The sequence below is a fragment of the Natrix helvetica genome (genome assembly GCF_964273705.1).
Source record: "Natrix helvetica genome assembly, chromosome: 3".
NCBI classification, from domain to species: Eukaryota; Metazoa; Chordata; class Lepidosauria; order Squamata; family Natricidae; genus Natrix; species Natrix helvetica.
The window spans coordinates 150,702,043-150,719,970 of NC_138549.1; positions in this window are offsets into that span (position 1 = coordinate 150,702,043).

Consider the following 17,928-nt stretch of genomic DNA (forward strand, 5'->3'; position numbering starts at 1 on the left):
TCATGTCAATACAAATTATTATAATATTATAATTATCAGTCATTTATTTAACAATAGTTTGACTAAGTTTAACTTACTTTTCCCCCTTTTTTCACCATTTAAAATTTATACCAAATTTACTCTTGTCAAACCAATACATATGTATACATTGTTATCATTATCAATTATATATCAAACTTTATCCATTATCACTACATTTTTAATATAATGCTCTAATTTTAACTAAATTTAACTAGTATTTTATTATTAATTTTCATATCTCAACCTGTGTCTTTCCAGTAATAGTGTAGTCCTATTTCTTTTTCCATTTGTGGAATTAGTCTTCAGGTTATTTCCTTAATCCAATCTGTTTGGACTTCTCTTTGCAATTTGCTGCTTGTTACATATCTTGTAAAATCTTGAAGCCCTCCATCAGCTTCTTTAATCAGCTTATCTTTGGTTATCAGTAGTGTTTTTGTCAAAGTTTCTCTCCTTAGGTCCATCAATTCTTCTCTTTTTTCTTCTTCTATACCTTGAAATCTGGAGTAAAGCAGATTCCATCTATCTTCCCTTTCCTTGTTCCAGTCTTTCCATCTCCAACTACACACAGTTCACTGTCAATATCCACTGTTATCTTGCATCTTTGTTCATTTTTCCCTTGGGTTTTTAGGACACTAGCCTCCACTTCTTCCATTTGCTGGATATCTTCCATTTTTCCATCAGATTTTACATTACAATTTATATTTTCAATACTTTCCCATCTCTTCTCAATTCTCTCTGTTGTTTCTAATAATTTTGAATTCCAACCATAATCTGTTGTAATGCTTATGGTTTCTTTTTGATGTTGTGCTATCCTTCCAATTAGTAAACACTGCCATTCTAGTTTAAAAACTTTGTTTTCACTTCTTTCCAGCTACCAACAAGCATCCAGATAGCACTTGCGTAAACAACCCATGCTCTATAAACAAGCTGAAGCCTTTGAAGTGCAAGGTCAAAATTATCAAAGGGAAAAAAGAAAAAGCAATGTTTCCAGGTCTCAACCTCCAACCTCCAAGTGGCAGTGTAACTTTTTTCCCCTCTAAGATTACTACCCTCTTTATATTCCTTTTATATCTTCTTTATGTTTCAGGCTTAGAAGAAACAAAATTCTTAAATGAAACAAAATGAAAAGAAAAAATCCATCTCAACCAGTATTGTAGAAATAAAGGAAAAGATTTAATCCATAGGTAAAGAAAGAAATAGAAGAAGAAAATCCGATACTTTCACTTTAAAAAGTAAAAAAAAATTACAAAACTTCAATCCATAGGAAAAAAAAAGATAACACACTGTCCAATAATGCTTAATTTTGCCACTTATTTCCTTTTCTTTACCAGTTTAATTTAACTTCAATCTTTTTTGGGCAGTCTTTGATAAAAATAAGATTTCCTCACCAGATGGACACACTTTCTCTTTCCACTTTCCTCCCATTGTGGAGCTGTCCCGACTTCAGCAGCTTGAGGCTGTGCTTATTGTCGCCGGCAAGAAGAGATTCTCTTGGATCAATCAGGGACTTTGCGGTGTCCCTGAGATCAGCAAGACGTACTCTTCCCTGTCACCATCTCTTCGGGATGGTTTAGGTCCAAATAGACCATCCAGCAGCAAAAGTGTTGACTGGGATCTTGGAGCTCCGAGATTGCACATCATACCATCATGACGTCAGCTCCGTTCTCGTGGCATCTGAATATTGTTATCATAATAAGTATCACAACTATTAATTACAAAAAATGTGGCTGGATCCTTACTATGTTGATTTCTTCTTCCAAAGGAAGTTTGGATTGTGTGGTAAGAGATTAGAATTACCTTGGTTGACCTGTTGAATGTGAAAAATAACAGACAAGATATTGCTAATGGCTTGAAAGTGAAATGAGTCAACTACAATATAGTTGGAAGAAACTATCAGTTACCCACAAACTGACAAGAAGCCTTACTAGGAAATGAAACAGCCATTTTACATATCTATGTCCAAAAACCAAGGCAAACTAACAGATTATATATTCCATTTTACAGATGACACAAAAAATGGCTGTAAATTGTAGGATCACCTGGCATACATAGGATTCCACTGTTCTGGTTATCTTGTTCACCATAATCGTCTTCTTTCTTTGAAGATACAGCTAAGCCAGAACTGGTTGGAATCATTTAGACACTTTTGGTAGGGTCCAAGTATCTTCTCTTTGGGCTAAAATCTTAAAAGCTCTCAATCCTGCCTTCCCTGTTGGGTTGCCAAGAGATAAAACTACAAAATTGTACCTAGGTCTGCATAAATATTAAATTTATTTTGCCAAGAGATAAAACTACAAAATTGTACCTAGGTCTGCATAAATATTAAATTTATTTTTCCAGTATTTTTGAATTGCAATATTTTATAACAAATCTTTATTCTTAAGAACATATGGGTAAGTATGTTATTTCAAAACCTCAAAAAAGTATTTTGTCCTACACCAAATATCCACCTTTGCTTCTTATCAATTGTTGTCTAATTAAGCATAATAATTTAATCTCCACAATTAATCTACGTATCTTCCCACCAAAGTCCAGATAAAAATGATTTCCAATTAGGTGTAATAAATCCATTGTCCAATCTCTCAATCTTGGTAGGAAAGAAAATTCTGTCACTTCCCTATTCATTTGAACTAGTATTGTGTGGAAATGCAAATGTAAGGTTCAAAGGTACATGGGGAATCATCATAGTTAGTTTTCCAGCTGTAAGAATATCCCTTTGGTTCAAGTCAAAGTCCTTTTCTACATCTAAATTGTCCAAAATTAAATGTCAGAATATTGTCCATGAGTATTATCATCTCATAGAATTTTTAAATTAAACTTTCAACTAAAAGCTTCATGTTGTCTGATCCATTGTTGCTCTGTGTAACTTGATCAGGAAACAAAAGACACTAAAGCAGAAGGAAACAAGAAAAATATTTTTGGATATTTCAATCCAGGGTTAAAAGAAAATTTTAAAAGCAGTAATCTATTTCTTTTTGCAAAGATTTAATATGCAAAGATATTTTGCAAATTAAAAAATAATAGAAATTCTGTTGCAAGAATCCAGTATTAATATGAGTCAAATGAAAGCAGCTCAACCCGCCCCCTCCCCCCCCAAAAGTCCACAGTATGTAGGTTGTTGAAAATAACATAAATCAAAGTGAAAGCAAAAGAAGAAATAAACAGCTAAAGTCCATCAAGGGGTTGAAAAAGATCAGCATTCAACCATTGATCAACTTTTAAAAGCAAAGAACAAGGTAAAACCATACATTCAAAAAGTGAAAGTTAATACCCAGGCAAACTTAAGAAAACAAAACTACTAACAGAAAGAGGTAAACAGCCAATGAATTTCTGACCTATTTATTTATTTATTTATTTATTTATTTATTTATTTATTTATTTATTTATTTATTTATTTATTTATTTATTTATTTATTTATATTTAATGCTTCTAGACCGCCCCCTCTCCCGAAAGGGACTCGGGGCGGTGTACAGTTCATACAAAATATAACAGGATACAATAAAAATTAAATATGTACAGTTGACAGTTGACATGGAGGAGGTTAAAATGCAATTAAAAGAACTGTACAAAGCTAATATAAATATAAGTTTAAACCCCTAAAACAGATACAGTAAATTAAAAACCCCTAAAATAACCAGATATAATACATTTGCCAGGAGGTAACAGTTGTAATTATGCCAGGCCTGCTAATCGGAACAGGTGGGTCTTCAATTTTTGCCAGAAGGAGCGGAGGTCAGAAGTGGTTCTAATGTCGGGGGGGAGGTCATTCCAGAGGGTTGGGCCCATCACAGAGAAGGCCCTACTCCTCGGTGTCGCCCGTTGGCATTGCCTAGTGGACGGCACCAGGAGAAGTCCCTCCCTGTGTGAGCGAATTGGCCGCAGGGATGTATGTGGGAGGATGTGATCCCGCAAGTAACTAGGTCCCGTGCCATGGAGCGCTTTAAAGATGGTAATCAGGACCTTGAAACGCACCCGGAAAACCACAGGTAGTCAGTGCAGCTCGCGCAGGAGAGGTGTTACGTGGGAGTACCTCGTACTCCCCATCACAGCCCGCGCGGCTGCGTTCTGAACTAACTGCAGTCTCCGGGCGCGTCCCAAGGGCAGCCCCATGTAGACAGCATTGCAGTAATCCAGGCGGGACGTCACCAGCGCATGAGTGACCGTGCGTAGGGCATCCCGGTCCAGTAGGGGGTGCAATTGGTGCACCAGGCGAACCTGGTGGAACGCCCCCCTCGCCATGGCTGCCACATGGTCATCCATTGACAGCCGGGCATCAAGGAGGACGCCCAAATTGCGCGCCCGTTCCACAGGGGGCAATTGTTCGCCCCCTATGGCCAGCGATGGAATCAGCTGGCTGAACCGAGGTGCCGGTAGCCAAAGCCACTCGGTCTTGGAGGGGTTGAGTTTAAGTCTGTTGTCCCCCATCCAGACCCCGACGGCCTCCAAACACCGGGACATCACTTCGACAGCCTCGTTGGGGTGGTTTGGAGTTGAAATATACAGCTGAGTATCATCAGCGTAGAGGTGATACTCAACCCCAAAACCACGGATGATCTCACCCAGTGGCTTCACATATGTGTTGAACAGGAGAGGCGAGAGGACCGACCCCTGTGGCACTCCACAAGTGAGTGGCCTCGGGGTCGACCTCTGTCCCCCTGTCAACACACATTGCCTCCGGTCGGAGAGGTAGGAGCCGAACCACCGCAAAACGGTACCTCCGACTCCTATCCCCTCCAACCGGCGCAATAGGATACCATGGTCGATGGTATCAAAAGCCGCCAAGAGGTCTAAAAGGACCAGGATAGAGGAACAACCTCTATCTCTGGCCCTCCAGAGATCATCAACCAACGCGACCAAGGCTGTCTCTGTGCTGTGCCCAGGTCGGAAGCCGGACTGGCGTGAGTCTAGATAGTCGGATTCGTCAAGGTGTTGTGGAAACTACTGCGCCACCACATTCTCAACAACCTTCGCTAGAAACGGAAGGTTGGAGACTGGACGATAATTAGCTAGCTCCATTGGGTCGAGTGAAGGCCTCTTAAGTTTGACCAATTCCAAAGAGAATGGAATCTTCAAGTCTCCCCTTCCCACAAGGCTCCATGGCCATTCGAAAATTGTCTCGGTCATTCCTAAGAGCTCCCATTCAAATCTAGAGAGCAGCAGTGCCAAAGAACCAGCTCCGGAAGCGAAAGCAACAGATCGTGGGTAAGAGAATGAAAGTCACTTACCTTTCAGCTGCCATCTTAGGGAGGAGACACAATTTACGTATTTGAGCTTTTGAAGTAAGAGCACCATTCTATGTCTACGAAATCCTCAAAGAAAACGTTACCCTGCTGTTTTAAAAATATTTTAATTTTGCACTAGTGACAAATACTGTAACTGTATCTCATTCATAGTAATAGCCTTTTCTTTCTGGTACAAAATGCAAGGTAACAACGTATCAAATGAATTATGTTCAAACTAATCCAGAAAATAAAGTGCAACAAAAAAGTTTTGAAAGAAGGAAAAGTTGAGTGCTTGAAAAAAAGTGCTTCATGAATCACATTGCAAGTTAAGGAATATAATACTTTTCCCTAATCACTTACTTTCATGGCAGCCCTGAAATATGCCAGAATTAATAATGCCCAAAGTCCTTAAGTGGGCAAATGGGAAAAGGAAAAATGCATTCCCACCACATAAGAATCAACATATGCTTCTATCCAAGGCAACATATGCTTCCATCCAGGACCTTAATTTGATCCTTGACTGAAAGGGATCTCGCTCATTTTTCAAACCAATATTACCTCCTATTGGCCTCCTAAAGACAAGAAAACGTTTATATCATTTGCAAGGTTTTAATATTCCAAACTGGACAATGTTTGGGGAAATCTTAATATTATTATCAGAAAAAATATGGATGCTATTAATCACAAAATTCTGGCCAGATCCTTACTATGTTGATTTCTTCCTCCGACTGAATTTTGGGTTGTGGAGTAAGAGATGAGAACTACCTTGGTTGACCTGTTGAATGTCGAAAGTAACGGACAAGATATTGCTAATGGCTTGAAAGAGAAATTATCTAACCACAATATAGTTGCAAGAAACTGTCAATTAACCACAAACTGACAAGAGACCTTGTTGGGGAAAAGAAAGCCACCTGGCATATCCATGCCCCCAAATCAAGCCAAAATAATAGACTGTATATCCAACCTTAGCAAGGGACACATAAATAGTTGGAAACAGCCTGACTATTATCCCAATAACAGCAAACACTAATCCAGCGATGGCGAACCTTTTTGGGCTCCCATGCCAAAAGCGGGGGGAGCGCAAGGGGCTGGCGGAGGAGCTGCTGGTGGGGAGGTGGGCTACCTGCATAAAGACACCACCAAGGGTCTGGCAGAATATATCCCGGCTGGAAGAAGCAGCGCAACAGCAAAGGAGTAGCAATGGCAAGGACGGGCGGTCCCAGGCATCCCTCCCTCCTCCCCGCCTGAGCAGACTTCTTCAGAGCTCCAGCTTGCAGCTCTGATGAGGATCCGCGGTCCGGAGCGCTGCCGTTTCCAGCCGGAATATATTCTGCCAGACACTTGGTGGCATCTTGATGCCGGTAGCTCGCCTCCCCACCAGCAGCTCCTCCGCCAGCATCCCGGCTGGAAGCGGAAGCACAACAGCCACTGTTGGGGAAGAGACAAAGGGGCAGCAGTCGCCCGTTCTCCCACCGCCACCCCTTCGCTCCTGGTAACAGCGACTGTTGCGCTGCTGCTTCCAGCCAGTGGCTGCCCAGTTGCTTCTATGCAAGAAGCCCACTCAGGCAGGGGAGGGAGGGAAGCCCTGACCACAGCTCTACTAAGAAGCGATGGCCAGGAACCCTTCTCTGTGTCTTTTGGCACGCGCGGCTGTTGCTCTTCCTGTTGCTGGTTTTTGGTGTGCATGCGTGCCAGGAACCAGATCACCAAATGGCCGACACACATGTGCACCCTGAAAACAAAAAGATCATTTTCCTAGCGTGCACATGCGCACCGGGCGGCTCCACTTCTGCTTTCTGGCATGCCAATGCGTGTCAAGACCAGCCGGCTGCTGCGCCTGAACCCGGAAGAGGAACTGGTGATGGCTCCGCGTGCCAGGAAAAATGGCTCTGTGTGCCACTTCTGGCACGCGTGCCATAGGTTCGCCATCACGGCACTAAGCCATCTACATTTTCCTTGATACAATAATTGTTAATATCCATACATTCTGAAATATTTTTCCATGTTTGGCCCTGAACTGCATATACAGTAAATATTTTGACACCTTCAAAGTTCATTTTGAGCATGCTTTTTTTTTCTTAACTGGAGATGCATTGTTTGCAATGGTGGCAATGGATACAGAAGCACATAATACTACAGACATTCATGTTATTTCCTACAGAGGTCTACCTCTATTTACTGCAGAGGTAGAGGAACTGGGCTGTGCGAGCAGTGGGCTAGCATGTGTGACCACAGCCCTTGTCCAAGTGGCAGGCAGGCCAGCCACTCGAGTGGCCCAATTCCAAATAGGCCACGGCCCATTGGGGCCCCCTATTTAATATACTATCCAAAGTTATTTGCAATGGGTGTTTTCAACACAATTATACAACACAATGCTTGATTCAGGATTTCTTCTAGGTCTCTCTAGCAACTTTCTCCCTCTGTCTATCCTCTTCCTCACTCTTTCTTTTGGCAAGAGAGAAAACAGTTGTTTAAAGAAAAAAATCTCAGATATCACGTTCTATAGAAAAAATAGAACTGGGATTAGTATATCGTGGTCAACATGGCTTTACCTTGTCTAACTTTCTTTTTCTCTGTTCTGGGATGAACCTCTCTTGAGGTCTCCCACATAGTTGTCCACTCAAAACTGGGCTACTGTCCCCATTTATTTGGATTCATTTCTTTTGTTCACATGTCCATGTTTATATTTATACCTGCTATCTTGTACATATTTGACAAACTAATAACTACAAATACAAATTCTTCCTGCATCATGGCTCAGCCACTCGCTGTAGTCAGTGGGCTCCCTCCATCCCTTTCCATGAATCTCTGGTCCCCGAGAGTCTAATATTCCATTTTTCCAGGAAAGCTCCCCTAGACCTCTCTTCTCTTCTCTCAAACAGGAACCACAACTTCTCTGTACACTCGAGCCTTGCTTTACAGCTCCTCGGCTCACTACTCTTCTCTTTTATTATTTGTCATATTAAAAGCATGTCCTGTAGTAACTGGAGTGATATGTGTCCCCCAGTACTCTAGTCCCCTTCACTTATATATCACACTTTACTAGTGGGATTACTGACTCTGCGTTAGCCTCTGAAATAGGGAGGGGAACTCATAAGACCTGTGACAGCACAGTGGATCTTCAAGGCAAACTGAGCTGGTTTTTCCTTTTTCCTTCAATCCAGTGGTTGGGTCATGTCAGCTAAATGTCACCCATTAAGCTATTAAGTCCTTATACCATAAAGATAAATGGTATATTTTCAATATGCTTTGCGATATAGGAGCAGATGTTTCATGGTGAACATTTTTTCCCTCTGAGAATCTTCATCTGGATTCCACCAGCTTTCCAGTAAAAGTATTGGATGTAATAATTATTCAGACATAGAAAAAATGTTAGCTATAATGTAGAAATGACCGTGACACATTTTTCAAATTTCACTCAAGAAATATAGGACTAGTCACGTGATTTACAGTGTACAATGATCATAGAATTAAAGGTGTTGAATTTTTGAATCAAGAAATAAATTAAATAATATATTCTGGACTCCAGTCTGTTGTCAGATGATGGATAGAAAGAAGAAGAAAAATGAATAGGTCATAAAACACAAAAAATTTGAATGACCACCTTTGTAAAAAAAATTCCTCCATTAAAAAAAACCCCAAAATTTGAAAAGTGTAGATAGAGGTCATGAGGATCAAATGGAGGACATCTCTTCCTTTTGCTGGAGGTCAGAGAACCCTAGATCTCAGGACATGGAAAGATGACTCTAGTTGACACCACACCAGAGCACCACAGGTAGACCAATAACTGATCTAGCCACCAGTTCCAGCCCTGGCTTCTCTTTCAACATAATATTCTGTGGAATTGAGAAGAAAGCAATTGCTTAAGTTTAGGATTGTGGTGGTGGGGAAGCATATAAATATCGGTGCAACTGTAGCCTCAAATACACTTCTGTTTTATCTATTAGCTTTCCTGACTTCTTGATCATTCTTAATCATTTGTTAAATCTGGAGGACAGCATGAAGCTGCTCACCAGCTTTATCCTTGTGGGTCTTCTAGCTCTTTGGATGGGCTTCCCCTCTGAAGCACAGAAGAAATTCCCAGGTGGGGGCAATTGAATATTAATTTCTGTAGTGTTGTATTTATTGTCATTATCGTTATTATAAAAAAATCTGTTAACATGTTTTTAATTCATAATGCAGTTCCAGAAATACATCTTTAAATGTTTAAATTTTGTTGGTGATGTTCTTCAGACAAGAACATCAGTTATGTTGGGGGATTTCAAACTCAACTTTTCCATATTAGTCCTAGGTGGTATTTCTTCAAATATATAGATATTGCAGCAGGCAGGTTATATACAGGAGAGGAAGGAATGAAGAACAGGCTATATTCCTGAAAAGTGATGGCTAAGTGGCTGTGTTCTTATCAGTTGCTATTCCACAAAGTAGCAAGCCACATTTAACCAAGAATATAAAACAGGTCATGCTATTTAACCCCTCTCCCTCTGAATTTCCTTGGCATAAATTTAAGTGGAAAATACAGTTAGAAGCTGAAAAAGTCAGTGGATTGAATTGGCCTTTGAAAGGAACACAGAGTTAGGAATTCTACCGAGTATGCGTTGAACAACTCTTCTTTTTGCTGTTAAAAACCATAGTTGGGACTATCAACTCAATAAGTGAATCTTATGAACTTTCCTTTGCAAACGGACACTAAACAAGTCAGCCGATACATGATGCTGTCTGTACATTACATTTTATGTTTTGTGAAAGGTATAGAACAAATAAATGGGGATATATACATTGATTTTAAAAAGTTTGTTTTTTCCATTTACTATCCTCTTCTATTGCCAGTTGGTAAAAAGCCAGGATGATGCCCGTTAGCTGCTTGCCATTGCCCTCAGGGTATAAATTTGACGTGCGGCAGTGACTTTGAATTTTCAGGAAACCAAAAGTGCTGTCTCATTTGTTGCACAAATAAGTGTTCCCCTACAAGGTAAGATGTTCTGAGACTCTGGTGGGGCTTTCTATGCCCATTTTTCTCAAAAACACACAGCGTTTCACATTATAATGTTGTACTGCAAAAGCAGATGGCAGCTGTGGCCAGGAAGTCTGTTTTGCAACTTTGTTTTAGGTGCCAGTAATGTCCTTTTCTGGATTCTTAGTCCCTGCAGTCAGTCACTCAGGACCAGTGACGTGCGGTGAGGTTAATGGCTGGTGAGGCTGGTGACGTCATCAGGAAGGCAGGGAATGGGACCACGTGTGCTGGAGGCATACATTTCTGCCTCCGCCCTCCGCAGCTCTCGGGCGCGCACGGACGGAGGTAGGCAGAATGGCGCTGAGGCGATCCGCAGCATATCAGTATGGTTAGGAGAGTGCTGAATTTTTGAGTCCATCTTTTCTACCTTTCCAGGTAAAACACTTGGAAAAATCCTATTGGAGGGAATGACAGCATCCCGAATAAGGATCTATGGGGACCTGACATGCTGCCCCCCTAAGATAAGTCAGTTATGTTATGTTATTCAACAATATAATCTTTGTTCCCAATGGTAAAGATAGGCTGGAACCAATTGGAATCAACCAATTGGCACCTAAGGTAGAGGATGCAATGTCTCCTTGCTTGAACTCAAACCTTAAAGCTCTCAATCCTGCCTTCCTTGCAACACGTAAAAGTGCAAAACCTAAACCTACATTGGTATTAAATTATTTTTTCCACCTTGAACATGACTGCATATTCAATTTTTATTGTATGGTTTTCTCACAGATAACATTCTTCATGATGATTCCTTTGATAGATTCAACAGATTACCAGTTTCTTTTTTTTTGTCCATTGAGCATTGATAAAAGATAATACCCCTTCAAATTATCATGGTGTCCAGAAATGCTGAAGGAGAATTCTCAAGACTTTTAGGAAATCTGTGAAACAATTTGTATTCTTGAGCTTTTGAAGTAGGAACACCACTGCACATGCAAGAGATCTTCAAAACAGTGGTCATTCTGCTCCTTACTAATACTTTGATTTTGCAGTAGTGGCAAATAACTGTACATCATTCACCATAATAGACTTTTTGTTCAGGTACAGAATGCATGGTAACAGAGGGTGAAAGAGAGAAATGTCCTTCCTTGTGTATAAACATATCCCAGGAAATACTGTGAAGTTCAAAAAAAGGGTTTAATCCCTTTGCCAAATATTTAATGTCTTCTTCATGAACCAGATTAATTTCTTGCAGGAAATACAAGAATTCATTCTTTTCTATTTCTCTTATTTCTCTTTCACATAGTTCCTTCACAAACTCTAACTTTTGTTAGTATTCAATGAGCATTTAAGAAGTTCAGCTAAGAGTTGCAGGAGTCCGGCCCATCTTAATAGTATTATGGGTCCTGGGCAAAGCACTATACTGGGGCCCCTATGACAACTACTTCCAGGAATAAAAAATATAAATGGTCAGTGTTGTGGCCCAGCAGGAGCCGTTGTCGCTGCCACCAGACTCTGAGAGTGAGGGTCCCTATGAGTCGGCCCAAGAGGAGGTGGGGGACCCTGGACAGGGTTCCGACGCTGAGCAGGGATCGGAGAGTCTGGTCGGCCACCAGGAGGCGCCTGAGGCATGGAGCAGCGGTGAGAGCCAGAGGAGGGGGGCTCCCAATGCCATGCCTTGGAGCAGTGGAGAGGAGTCACGAGACAGTGAGTCAGAGCTGAACAGGGAGTTCCTGGACGCTCGTTATCGCTGCGTCCATAGACGCAAGGAGCGTGGGCGTAATTATCGGCAGTAAGAGCTCTCAGCTGCTGATCAGGAGGCTCCTCTCCCGGTTATAAAAAGGGTTGACTGTGCATACGCCCTTTGCAGCAGTCAACAGAGGACTTATGCCAGAAGTTCTAGTCCGGAATTCTAGCAAGCTGGATAGCTGCTTTCGTGTTTTGTTTTGGTGAGTTTTCTGTTTGTTTGTGCAATAAACCTTGTTACCTTGTACTGTTCCGGAGCGTGTTCTGTGTGGGCAAAGGAGGAAGGTGGGTCAGAACAGGTCGATAAAATTTAACATATATTTGCATGTTATTCATTAAAAAAATGCAGTAAGATGTAATAAATATGTTGCTGTATTGCAGTGATGTGCAGTGAGGTTTATGGCTGGTGAGGCACTGACACAGTGGTGGGTTTCAAATATTTTTAGACTTGTGGACTTCACCTCCCAGAATTCCACAGCCAGGCATGCTCAGTTTCGATTTAAAACGACAGTATTTGTTTTTCTCCTTTGCGAAATAAGTTTCCTTTTTTCATTTTCTTTTTCTTCTCCCTTCCCCTCCTTCCTCCCTCTCTCCCTTTCTCCCCTTCTCTCAAACACACACACACACAAGTTGGATTGGACTATCTCTCCTACTTATTGATATTATACAAGGTGCATTGAAGGCAGGGATGTGTTCTGGTAGTCACTATTGCTGGCTTACTTGTGGCTGCGCACTCATGCACAGTGCAATAAAAATTGCTCTGTGCATGCGCATAAGCAAAAAACAAGATGGCGCAGAAGCAAAAAACAACAACAACAAGATAGACACCAGGAGAACTGGTTCAGGGTGTGACAGGCCTGGGTCGCTGCTGGTTCCAGTGACCCAGGCCACCAAACCACTACTAGGTCCAAACCGGTAGGAACCCACCTCTGATTGAAGGGTTAACATACACAGATTAGTAGGGGGCCCAGAGGTGGGTTTTTGCTGGTTTACCCTGGATCAGGCAAAACCGTAGTGGTGGCGGTGGGAGGCTCCACCCAACTGCCCAGACACTTTTGTGCATGCACAGAAGCGTTGGCCAAACGCACATGCGCACGAGCAAACCAGTAGTAAAATAAATTGAAACCCAGAACTGATGAGGCCCCTATGCTCATTGGGCCCACAGGCAAGTGCCCATCAGGCCCATGCATTAAGACAGTCCTGGCAGGAGGCTCATCATCTCTATTATTGTCAATTATTTCCTTTCAACTGCTGCAATGTCACCCTCATTAAATCTTTATTCAGTCTTAGACCAGCACACGTAAAATACTGAAATCCTAGTTACTTAAAACAGGTAAATGAGAAAAGTGGTAGCGTATACATGCTAAAATGTTTAAAATATGTAAAAGTGTCTAGATATCTAAAAATAAGTCTTAAAGTGCAAAGAGCAGCCCATTGAGCAATACTTGGCTGTTGGATAGGGAGATGGAGTCAGATTGATCTGATGAATTCAGAAACCAAATATACTATAAACCTCTATTCAGGAAATAACTGGCTGATTTATAGAAAAAAATATTTATTCAGTGCTGGAAACAACCTGACTGATCTCTCAATAGCAGCAATACACTAGGTCATATAGTTTTACGGTGATATAATAATTGCTGATTGTTAAAATTCGTATATTCAGAACATTGTTTTCAAAGTTTCTGCCTTGATTGCATATACAGTAAATTAACTGAATATCTGCAATACAATTGCCTGAAAATTGACTTTCAACAAATCAGCACCATACAGAATGCAGTTGTGGAGAACAGCATTTGCAATGTTGGCAATAGAGATGAAAACATAGAACGATGGAGGCTTTTATATTATTTACTACCCTGTTTCCTTGAAAATAAGACCTCCATGGATAAGCCCAATTGGACTTTTGAGCACATTTGCTAAAATAAGCCCTCCCCGAAAATATTGCAATACAGCAGCAGCCATGAGGTGACCACGCTCGCTGCCTCCTGAACCTCAAAAATAATACCTCCCCGAAGCCGCTTATTTTGGGGGTCAAAAGAAAATTATTTTGGGGAAAACATGGTAGTTATATATTTGCATTTTTTAAAAGTTTAAACGTAGGCAAACCTATTCAATCTCTCTACCACAATTGCAACAACATTGACGTTCAAGCTTTTGAAGTAAGAGCACCATCCTATATCCATGAAATCCTCAAATAAATGGTTATTCTACTGTTTTTAAAATAGTTTAATTTTGCACTAGTGACAAATATTCTAACTGTACATCATCCATAGTAATAGCCTTTTCCTTCTAGTACAGAATGCATGGTAACAACACATCAAATGAATAGTCTTTCCTTATGTCTAATCCAAACAAATCCAGAAAATAAAATGCAACAAAAGGGTTTTGCAAAAAAGGAAAAGTTGAGAGCTTGAAAAAAATGTGCTTAATGAATCACATTGCAAGTTGAGGAATATAATACTTTGCCCTGAACTCAAATTTAAATAGCAGTCCTGAAATATACCAGAATTGATAAAACCCAAAGTCCATAAGAGAGTAAATGGGAAAAGGAAAAGTGCATTCCCACCACATAAACAACAACATATGCTTCCATCCAGGACCTTAATTTGATCCTTGACTGAAAGGGATCTTAATAATCCACTTCATTTTTTTTCTTTCAGCAAGCTTTATTCCAGGTTTGATGGTTCTGTTTTTCTTCTAATCTCTCTTATTTTTCAAACCCAATATCACCTCCGGTTGGCTTCATAAAGACAAGAAAACATAGTTCATATCCTTTGCAAAGGCTTTAATTTTCCAATTGGACAATGTTTGGGGAAATATTAATATTATTATCAGAAAAAATATGGATGCTATTAATCACAAAATTCTGGCCAGATCCTTACTATGTTGATTTCTTCCTCCAACTGAATTTTGGATTGTGGGGTAAGAGATGAGAATTATTTTGGTTGACATGTTGAATGTCGAAAGTAACGGACAACATATTGCTAATGGCTTGAAAGAGAAATTATCTAACCACAATATAGTTGCAAGAAACTGTCAATTAACCACAAACTGACAAGAGACCTTGTTAGGGGAAAAAAAGCCACCTGGCATATCCATGCCCCCAAATCAAGCCAAAATAATAGACTGTATATCCAACCTTAGCAAGGGACACAAAAATAGTTGGAAACAGCCTGAATATTATCTCAATAACACCAAACACTAAGCCATCTACATTTACCATGATACAATAATTGCTGATTGTTAATATCCATACATTCTGAAATATTTTTCCATGTTTGGCCCTGAACTGCATATACAGTAAATATTTTGATACCTTCAAAGTTCATTTTGAGCATGCTTTTTTTTCTTAACTGGAGATGCATTGTTTGCAATGGTGGCAATGGATACAGAAGCACATAATACTACAGACATTCATGTTATTTCCTACAGAGGTCTACCTCTATTTACTGCAGAGGTAGGGGAACTGGACTGTGCAAGCAGTTGGCTAGCATGTGTGACCACAGCCATTGCCCAAGTGGCAGGCAGGCCAGCCACTCGAGTGGCCCAATTCCAAATAGGCCACGGCCCATTGGGGCCCCCGATTTAATATACTATCCATAGTTATTTGCAATGGGTGTTTTCAACACAATTATACAACACAATGCTTGATTCAGGATTTCTTCTAGGTCTCTCTAGCAACTTTCTCCCTCTGTCTATCCTCTTCCTCACTCTTTCTTTTGGCAAGAGAGAAAACACTTGTTTAAAGAAAAAAATCTCAGATATCACGTTCTATAGAAAAAATAGAACTGGGATTAGTATATCGTGGTCAGCATGGCTTTACCTTGTCTAACTTTCTTTTTCTCTGTTCTGGAATGAACCTTTCTTTAGGTCTCCCATATAGTTGTCCACTCAAAACTGGGCTACTGTCCCCATTTATTTGGATTCATTTCTTTTGTTCACATGTCCATGTTTATATTTATACCTGCTATCTTGTACATATTTGACAAACTAATAACTACAAATACAATTGCCTCCTGCATCATGGCAGAGCCACTCTCTGTAGTCAGTGGGCTCCCTCCATCCCTTTCCATGAATCTCTGGTCCCCAAGAGTCTTCTATTCCATTTTTCCAGGAAAGCTCCCCTAGACCTCTATTCTCTTCTCCCAAACAGGAACCACAACTTCTCTGTACACTCGAGCCTTGCTTTACAACACCTCGGCTCACTACTCTTCTCTTTTATTATTTGTCATATTAACAGTATGTTCTATAGTTACTGGAGTGATATGTGTCCCCCAGTACTCTAGTCCCCTTCACTTATATATCACACTTTACTAGTGGGATTACTGACTCTGCGCTAGCCTCTGAAATAGGGAGGGGAACTCATCAGACCTGTGACAGCACAGTGGATCTTCAAGGTCAAACTGAGCTGCTTTTTCCTTTTTCCTTTAATCCAGTGGTTGGGTCATGTCAGCTAAATGTCACCCATTAAGCTATTAAGTCCTTATACCATAAAGATAAAGTTTTCAATATGCTTTGTGATATAGCAGCAGATGTTTCATGGTGAACATTTTTTTCCCTCTGAGAGTCTTCATCTGGATTCCACCAGCTTTCCAGTAAAAGTATTGGATGTAATAATTATTCAGAGATACAAAAAATATTAGCTATAATGTAGAAATGACCGTGACAGATTTTTCAAATTTCACTCAAGAAATATAGGACTAGTCATGTGATTTACAGTGTACAATGATCATAGAATTAAAGGGGTTGAATTTTTGAGTCAAGAAATAAATTAAATAATATATTCTGCACTCCAGTCTGTTGTCAGATGATGGATAGAAAGAAGAAGAAAAATGAATAGGTCATAAAACACAAAAATTTGAATGACCACCTTTGTAAAAAAAAAATCCTCCATTAAAAAAACCCCATAATTTGAAAAGTGTAGATAGAGGTCACGAGGACCAAATGGAGGACATCTCTTCCTTTTGCTGGAGGTCAGAGAACCCTAGATCTCAGGACATGGAAAGATGACTCTGGTTGACATCACACCACAATATTGTAATAACTGATCTAGCCACCAGTTCCCGCCCTGGCTTCTCTCTCAACATAATATTCTGTGCAATTAGGAAGAAAACAATTGCTTAAGTTGAGGATTGTGGTGGTGGGGAAGCATATACATATCAGTGCAACCGTAGCCTCAAACACACTTCTGTTTTATCTATTAGCTTTGCTGAGCTATAGTTCTTGATCATTCTTTTTTTTTTTTTGAAAAAAAGTTTTTTATTGGTTTTACAAAATTTTAAGGAAAGGGGTAATGGGTATGGGTACAATACAATACAATACAATACAATAGTAGAGTTGGAAGGGACCTTGGAGGTCTTCTAGTCCAACCCCCTGCCTAGGCAGGAAACCCTATACCGTTTCAGACAAATAGCTATCCAACATCTTCTTAAAGACTTCCAGTGTTGGGGCATTCACAACTTCTGGAGGCAAGCTGTTCCACTGATTAATTGTTCTCACTGTCAGGAAATTTCTCCTCATTTCTAAGTTGCTTCTCTCCTTGATTAGTTTCCACCCATTGCTTCTTGTTCTACCCTCAGGTGCTTTGGAGAATAGTTTGACTACAAATTTTGACAGCTACATCGTGCAGGAGATGGTATTCCCCTCAAGTCTCATAACCTTTACAAAATGATAAACAAGATGTTATTGCTTAACTAAATCTTGACAGCTTATTTTTACATTGTATCTTTCAATAATTTCAATTATTTAGTTTGTATCTAACAAAAAAATTCATTGTATCAGCAATTGCAATGTTTTTCTAACTTACTTTTTTGATCTGAGTCTTCTCATTGTTGCCTCCTCCCCCCCTCCTGCCAGCAAAGCCTCGGCCCCTCCCTCCTTCATATCTAGTGTACTGTCTTCCGCTTTGTCTAGGAGAGCTTTGTTTTTTTCCATGAAGGCCTCCGCCTCCATAGTCGTATTAATTCTAACTCTGCTGCCCTCCC